An 8,553-nucleotide genomic window follows, 5' to 3' on the forward strand; every position below is an offset into this window, starting at 1 on the left:
AGTATATAAGTGAGTGCTGCCGCTATATGCCAGTCATATAGGCAGATATGGGAGCGTATATTAGGATATATTAGTATATAAGTGAGTGCTGCCGCTATATGCCAGTCATATAGGCAGATATGGGAGTGTATATTAGGATATATTAGGATATAAAGTGAGTGCTACCGCTATATGTCTGTCATATAGGCAGATATGGGAGCGTATATTAGGATATATTAGGATATAAAGTGAGTGCTACCGCTATATGTCTGTCATATAGACAGATATGGGAGCGTATATTAGTATATATTAGTATATAAGTGAGTGCTGCCGCTATATGCCAGTCATATAGGCAGATATGGGAGCGTATATTAGGATATATTAGTATATAAGTGAGTGCTGCCGCTATATGCCAGTCATATAGGCAGATATGGGAGCGTATATTAGGATATATTAGTATATAAGTGAGTGCTGCCGCTATATGCCAGTCATATAGGCAGATATGGGAGCGTATATTAGGATATATTAGGATATAAAGTGAGTGCTACCGCTATATGTCTGTCATATAGACAGATATGGGGGCGTGTATTAGGATATATTAGTATATAAGTGAGTGCTGCCGCTATATGCCAGTCATATAGGCAGATATGGGAGCGTATATTAGGATATATTAGTATATAAGTGAGTGCTGCCGCTATATGCCAGTCATATAGGCAGATATGGGAGCGTATATTAGGATATATTAGGATATAAAGTGAGTGCTACCGCTATATGTCTGTCATATAGGCAGATATGGGAGCGTATATTAGGATATATTAGGATATAAAGTGAGTGCTACCGCTATATGTCTGTCATATAGACAGATATGGGAGCGTATATTAGGATATATTAGTATATAAGTGAGTGCTGCCGCTATATGCCAGTCATATAGGCAGATATGGGAGCGTATATTAGGATATATTAGTATATAAGTGAGTGCTGCCGCTATATGCCAGTCATATAGGCAGATATGGGAGCGTATATTAGGATATATTAGTATATAAGTGAGTGCTGCCGCTATATGCCAGTCATATAGGCAGATATGGGAGCGTATATTAGGATATATTAGGATATAAAGTGAGTGCTACCGCTATATGCCAGTCATATAGACAGATATGGGCGCGTATATTAGTAGAGAAGAAGACAATTTCCGTGCGGTGGTTGGATATATATAACGTAAAGTGTGGCCCAATATTAGAGGGGGGCGCACAAGTACCATCTTACTAATTTACCTTAAAGGGCTTGTCCCATTGCAGACATTTCTCTCGTGGCCTGTGTGTCCTACGCCTGGTCTGCCACTGATCTGGAGGATGAGGGTTCGGCGCTCCATTCATTTCTAGAGGATGTCAGGACTGTAATCTCCGGCAACCCTATAGAAATGAATGGAGCACCGGTCATGCAAGTGCACTGCCACCCCATTCACAAGGAGGCCTTAGGGGTCCTCCTGATCCTTGGTGTCCTGGAAATCAGCTATGGGATCAATATCCATAACGGGACAACCTTGTTACAGTTACATCGTACCTTGTAGTACATAAGATGTCTGCACACATTCAATGTCTGTAGGATGAAATTGTTTGTCTGAAATTTATTCCTATAACCACCATATATATGGACACTTAGCCAACTCTGGAGGTGTCTTATGTCCCCTGACAACCCTGAGTGGGTGATAAACCTCTCTAATTTTATACCTGGCAAAGTAAAGTGAGACACAAGAATCGGGAGAAGGAGCTTTGGAACCTTAAGTCCTCCCCACACATGGCCGAATATGGTCTGGAAAATCTGGCCTGTACATCCGCCATATTTCCTGATCTGTTCAGAGACCCAAACTCCAAGTATCAGGGTCATCTATGGACTTCTGGTCCGTATATTGCCCATAATGTCTGGTCTGAGGTCTGTTCCAAGACCCGGACTCCAAGTATCATAGTCACCTATGACATGAGAAACCTCTGCATCCTCGTGGGATAACTCTTCCAACAGTAGAGGACATCTATCGTATTGTGAGGCAGGGTCTCCTAGAATCATGGAGGACTAGGATACTTGGAGTCCAGGTCTTTGGACAGATCTCAGACCAAACATTACGGGTGACGTATGGATCCAATGTCCATAGATGATTATGATACTTGGAGTCCAGGTCTTCGGACAGAGTTCAGACCAGATATTATAAGCGATATATGGACCAGAAGTTCATAAGTGACCACGATACTTGGAGTCCAGGTCTTTGGACACAGCTCAGATCAGACATTATGGATGATGCATGGACCAGATGTCCATAGATGACTATGATACTTGGAGTCCAGGTCTTTGGACATAGATCAGACCAGATATTATAGGCGATATATGGACCAGATGTTCTTCGGTGACCATGATATTTGGAGTCCAGGTCTTTGGACATAGCTCAGACCAGACATTATGGGTGATATATGGACCAGATGTTCATAGGGAACCACAATACTTGGAGTCCAGGTCTTTGGACATAGCTCAGACCAGATATTATAGGCGATATATGGACCGATATATGGGACCATATTTGACAGTGCCTAATAAGAGTGGATGGATCATTTCACGGTTTGGTTCCCTTTACCATTGGATCTGTAAAATGTATGGTGTTGCGACATCACAGCGAGCACATGATATGACATTGTATGCCTAGACATGAATGGGCTTTGTTCTTTGCACAGTATCCTGTCTCGATAACCAGCTTCTTCATGGATGGACATGGTGGAGGACTGACTGACGTCTTCGTCTTCCGCGCTTCTCCGTCTTATTTAAATAACTCGACTTCAGCTGAATTTTATTTTAAAAGTGCTGAGAATCCATTTATCACCTGGAATGTGAAGTTTTACAAAACTAGAAAAAAAAATTTGCCGAGCTTGGTTCTTCAGAATATAACAGAAGGTCTGCACTTAATGGTGCGCGTGTGCGACGGTCTTCAGCTGTGTCAGGACACGATCTCCTTTATATAGATATCCTCATGCGCTGACGCCATCAAAGCAGCCTTCAATAGACCCTGTACAGTCCCGGTTCCCAACCTTGCCTAGCGCACAAGTCACTTTCATGTAGGACTGGCTGTACAGAGGCGCGAGGAAAATTAACCCCTTCTATGACATATAAATGAACCGGCTAATAAGATGGGGCCAGAAGCCCATTCATTTACACGTGGCCCCACCTCGGCGTTTAGGATCTCGACTACGTTGGGATTTCTACTTTTCTGTTCCGTTATAGGTACAGAATAATGGAAATCCCAATGGGATGGGGATGGGGATTTGTCATATTACAAACACAAATCCGATACATCCCGGTGTTCTATTGTGTTTCAAGGTTCCAGGGAACCTGTTGGGCATTGGAATGGGAACAACAAGGGATTGGTCATGGCGAGTATCACTTTTTTGCAACTTTTTGACCCTGTTTTATTAAAAAGAATACCCTATTGAGCTTCTTTAGTGCAATTGATGGGGAAGGAGATAATATAAGGTGCATAGATAAGAGGCGCAACAAAGTATCCAGATACAAGGACGGAACCCAGTTGAAGGAAAGTCTAGCTACGACTAAGATATTAAGTCAAGAAATTTTGACTTCAGACTATGGCTGTTGAGGTGGATTTGCTGATGCATTAATATTCTAGGTATTGGATATTCTTCCAATTTGACTTCTGTTCAACATCTGTTCAATTCTGTCGCCAAGCTCCGCTCCGGGACTGGGAGTGAGGCCAGCGTAAAGTCACATTTATAAAAATGAATGTATCTTCTATCCTCTTGTGTGCCGCTGACGTCCAGAAATATACTTGGCCGAGGGAACAGTTACACCTTATACTTATGGGGGAAACAGTCTCCCCTGGTCCAAACCTGGCCGTATCCAGAAGCGGCTTTATTTATGGGGCCATCTGTCTCGTTTTTAAACAAAAAACTATTGATGACTGATTTTATTGAATTTTTTTTTTTTTCCTTAATTTCGGCCTTTAGCTCTATAGCCAGCTTTTGTTAATCTGGCTCCGATAGGACTGGGGTCTGTAATGTATTCGATGGTTTTAACGTCCAAAAATATCTATAGGCCAGTACAAAATTGGATCTTAAAATTTTCCAAAAAAGGATATTTTTTTTTATTTTAAGAGTAGCTGCTCTCCCGACTAGTCTGTTTTAGTAAATTCTTGTGTTCACATTGAAATAAATAATAATTTTGTTATTTCTTATTGAAAAATAGACAACTGGGTGTTACCATTCCACTTGTCAAAGGGGTGTGTCCCTGAATAGGCTGATACCGACACCACCATATCAGACTGTTTAGGGATACCCCCAACTCCTAGGTGGAATAGAATAATGCAGAATCCTACAAAAACAGACATTTTAGAAAAGATGACATCATCTTAGAAATAGGGTTGAGCGATCAGGATCGGAAAAGATCGGATCCTGATCGGCGATCGAGCAAATTTCACGATTGGGATCGGCTGGAAAATGATCGGAAATTGGATTTTAAATTCGATCCTGAAATCTCAAGATCGGGTCAACCCTACTTAGAAAGTTATCCCCTATTCACAGAATAAGGTATAATTTGTATATTGGTGGAGGTCTGACCACACATGACCACTGATCAGGAGAGCAAGAGAGTTCTGCGCTTGGGCTGCGCATGCACCACTCTATTAATTTCAATTTGACCACTTCATTGTCTGACCATTGCTCCATTGAGAACAGGGGGCAAAACTTCCCCATTCTTTTGATCACTAGGGACCTGAGTATTTGGATCCTTATTGATCTACAAGTTGTCTGCAAGGGATTGGTGCTTTAAGGGATCACATACATAAGTATAACACACCTCTATGTGTTTATAGCCAGGGATCGGATGGGTTTGGCTACAGGTCCCCCCTATGAAGTAAGGGGGAAAAAACTCCCAGGAGGAGATCTGCTCCATCCCAAAGTGAAAAGGTTTGGTACCTGGTGATTGCCAAGATAGAATGCCAAGGGCAAGGTGGGATTGGGTGGAAACCTGGCTGACCCCATTATAGTATAAGCACTGGTTTTCTGGGTCTTCAAGCGAAGAACAGAACCCCAAACGCAGTTGTGAACCTAGAGTAGGGCTTTTTAGAAGTCAATGAGTATTACGGAGTAGGATGCAAGACCCTGCACCAAGCAGGTCCACCATTATTGACTCCTTAGACCTCTTACGGTGTCTATTGACCTTCCAGCTTTTGAGTCTCCACCAATAAGCTCATACACCAAAAATTGTAACCATGTTTACCTCCTATGTCATCTCTTTTGATTGTCTTAGGTCAACCCATTTTGGTTCTCCACCATGTTAAGTCCATATTTTCTTCTTCTCCAGGAGAACACGTCGATCATTGCAGAAGGAAAACCATGGGACGAGAAGACATTTGCCTTACGAGAGAGAACTTGTGGTGGTTGATCGTCAACCTCCCGCTGACTCGTCACTGCTGAGGACTTCACGAGGACGACGTTCCACCCACTTATTTGCTTCGAGCCTTGCACGCAGTTTGCTACCTTGTGATTTATATGAAGATTAAACGTAATATCTACACGGCATCATTTTTTTTAATGTTCTTTTATTTCCTCGATTTCATTTCAGACAACACATATCTACATGCTTACGTCTCTAAACCTTCCGAATTTTTAATTTTTTTTTCCGCAAGGCTTTGAGTCTAGAATTCAACTATTTATCGGTTTTCAAGACTTTTCTTAGGGAAAGCAAAAGGAAAAAAAAAAATTCTGATTTGCAATAAGTGTTTGAAGCAAATCCATCCAGGATCATTGAGTAGACATTTCTATACAAGGACTTTAAGATCATTGGGCGTTGGGGCCTGTTCTTATGATTAGCAATATTTTGTTGAACATCGGAGCTGTAATACGAGGCTTTGGATGAGAAAACATTGACATTTGTACTTCACTATAACGTTCTATAAATAATGTATTCATGGTTTTTAGAATAAAGCATATATAGAATATGAATGGGAATGCGGGGGTGGGGTTGCATTTTATTTTTTTCAGCCTTGAAATGATGGTCACGCTCACAGAAAATTGTGTTTTCTCCATTTGCATCCCATTTCCTTTCGGTGATTCATACAGACGTTTAAAGGGAACCTGTCACGCCAATATCTTTAGGTGGCATGCTATAGAGCAGAATGAGCTGAGAAGATTGATATATAACATTGTGGGGGGAAAATTCAGTATAACTTGTCACTTATCCATTTATATTCATGGAAGTCCTACAGAGAAGGACCGCCCACTGGACTCCTATACATAGACATAGTAAGGATTTATGTAAATAAAATATACTGAATATTTTCCCATAATGTAATATATCAATCTGCTCAGCTTCTCTTGCTCTATACCATGCCGCTTGCACATTATGACATAATGACATGACAGGTTCAATTTAAAGGGGAAGTAAACACAAAAACCCAAAGACATGAAATTAAAATAATGTAATCCCCTACATGGGATCTACTATTAGCTATTGCTGTTAATACTCAGGTTTATTTTTTTTTTACTAGTAAGTTATTTGCTCCTTAAGAAGGTTATCCAGGACTGTCATACTGAGCTTCACTTCCTCTTTACAGGAAGTGACATCACGTCCACTGGTGACATAGTCATGCCGCAGCTCTGTCTCTTCCATTTGAATGGGACTGAGCTGCAGCATGGCCACATGACCAATAGATGTGACGTCAGTCCCTGAGACCTGAGAAGAGGAAGTGGAGCTCAGTATCACAGTCCCGAATAACCCCATTAATTTTGTTGGCAAACACTAGATAAAGCAGCTCTGCCTGCCTAGTGCACAGCGGGAAATCCCAGCACCATGTAAAGTACCAATCAGAAGCTAGAATATGTGCAGCCAATCAGGAGCCTGCAAACCCAGCCTAGTTCTCTATGTGTGCAGATGACACCTTGAGACTAGAGACTCCCTCAGATTCTGACTTTCCTGAATGGAAGGGAGGCAACTACATTTTACTTGATAGAGGACAATGTTCAAATTTCCTCCATTTGACCCCTGTTTAGGAAAATAGTATAATGTAAAATTAGGAAAAAATTGATACATGACAATTTTTACATAGATTTACTATGTTAAAGGGAATGTCACCAGGCCCCAGCATATCACCCCAGCACTGCAGATGGATAAGTTAGTGTCATTAAAGCCTAACTAACACTAACCTATCTATCTGCAGGGCTGGGGTGATATGCTGGGTCTGGTGACAGTAACCTATCTATCTGCAGGGTTGAGCTGATATGCTGGGTCTGGTGACAGTAACCTATCTATCTGCAGGGCTGGGGTGATATGCTGGGTCTGGTGACAGTAACCTATCTATCTGCAGGGCTGGGGTGATATGCTGGGTCTGGTGACAGTAACCTATCTATCTGCAGGACTGGGGCGATATGCTGGGTCTGGTGACAGTAACCTATCTATCTTCAGGGCTGGGGTGATATGCTGGTTCTGGTGACAGTAACCTATCTATCTGCAGGGCTGGGGTGATATGCTGATTCTGGTGACACTAACCTATCTATCTGCAGGGCTGGGGTGATATGCTGGTTCTGGTGATAGTAACCTATCTATCTGCAGGGCTGGGGTGATATACTGGTTCTGGTGACACTAACCTATCTATCTGCAGGGCTGGGGTGATATGCTGGTTCTGGTGATAGTAACCTATCTATCTGCAGGGCTGGGGTGATATGCTGGTTCTGGTGATAGTAACCTATCTATCTGCAGGGCTGGGGTGATATGCTGGTTCTGGTGATAGTAACCTATCTATCTGCAGGGCTGGGGTGATATACTGGTTCTGGTGACACTAACCTATCTATCTGCAGGGCTGGGGTGATATGCAGGGTCTGGTGACAGTAACCTATCTATCTGCAGGGCTGGGGTGATATGCTGGTTCTGGTGACACTAACCTATCTATCTGCAGGGCTGGGGTGATATGCTGGGTCTGGATACAGTAACCTATCTATCTGCAGGGCTGGGGTGATATGCTGGGTCCGGTGACAGTAACCTATCTATCTGCAGGGCTGGGGTGATATGCTGGGTCTGGAGACAGTAACCTATCTATCTGCAGGGCTGGGGTGATATGCTGGGTCTGGTGACAGTAACCTATCTATCTGCAGGGCTGGGGTGATATGCTGGTACTGGTGACACTAACCTATCTATCTGCAGGGCTGGGGTGATATGCTGATTCTGGTGACCCTAACCTATCTATCTGCAGGGCTGGGGTGATATACTGGTTCTGGTGACAGTAACCTATCTATCTGCAGGACTGGGGTGATATGCTGGTACTGGTGACACTAACCTATCTATCTGCAGGCCTGGGGTGATATGCTGGGTCTGGAGACAGTAACCTATCTATCTGCAGGGCTGGGGTGATATGCTGGGTCTGGTGACAGTAACCTATCTATCTGCAGGGCTGGGGTGATATGCTGGTACTGGTGACACTAACCTATCTATCTGCAGGGCTGGGGTGATATGCTGATTCTGGTGACCCTAACCTATCTATCTGCAGGGCTGGGGTGATATACTGGTTCTGGTGACAGTAACCTATCTATC

At 42.9% G+C, this 8,553-nt stretch overlaps 1 long non-coding RNA gene across 1 annotated transcript in view; it reads left to right on the forward strand.

Moving 5' to 3' along the window:
• Nucleotides 1–6,273, forward strand: part of LOC142199941 (uncharacterized) — a 114,829-nt gene extending 108,556 nt beyond the window's left edge. The window contains exon 4 of the long non-coding RNA XR_012715424.1: nucleotides 5,332–6,273. This is a non-coding gene — a long non-coding RNA (uncharacterized LOC142199941). The remainder of the gene's footprint in view (nucleotides 1–5,331) is intronic.
• The last annotated feature ends 2,280 nt before the right edge of the window (nucleotides 6,274–8,553 follow it).

The sequence above is a fragment of the Leptodactylus fuscus genome, chromosome 4, assembly GCF_031893055.1.
Source record: "Leptodactylus fuscus isolate aLepFus1 chromosome 4, aLepFus1.hap2, whole genome shotgun sequence".
Lineage (NCBI taxonomy): Eukaryota > Metazoa > Chordata > Amphibia > Anura > Leptodactylidae > Leptodactylus > Leptodactylus fuscus.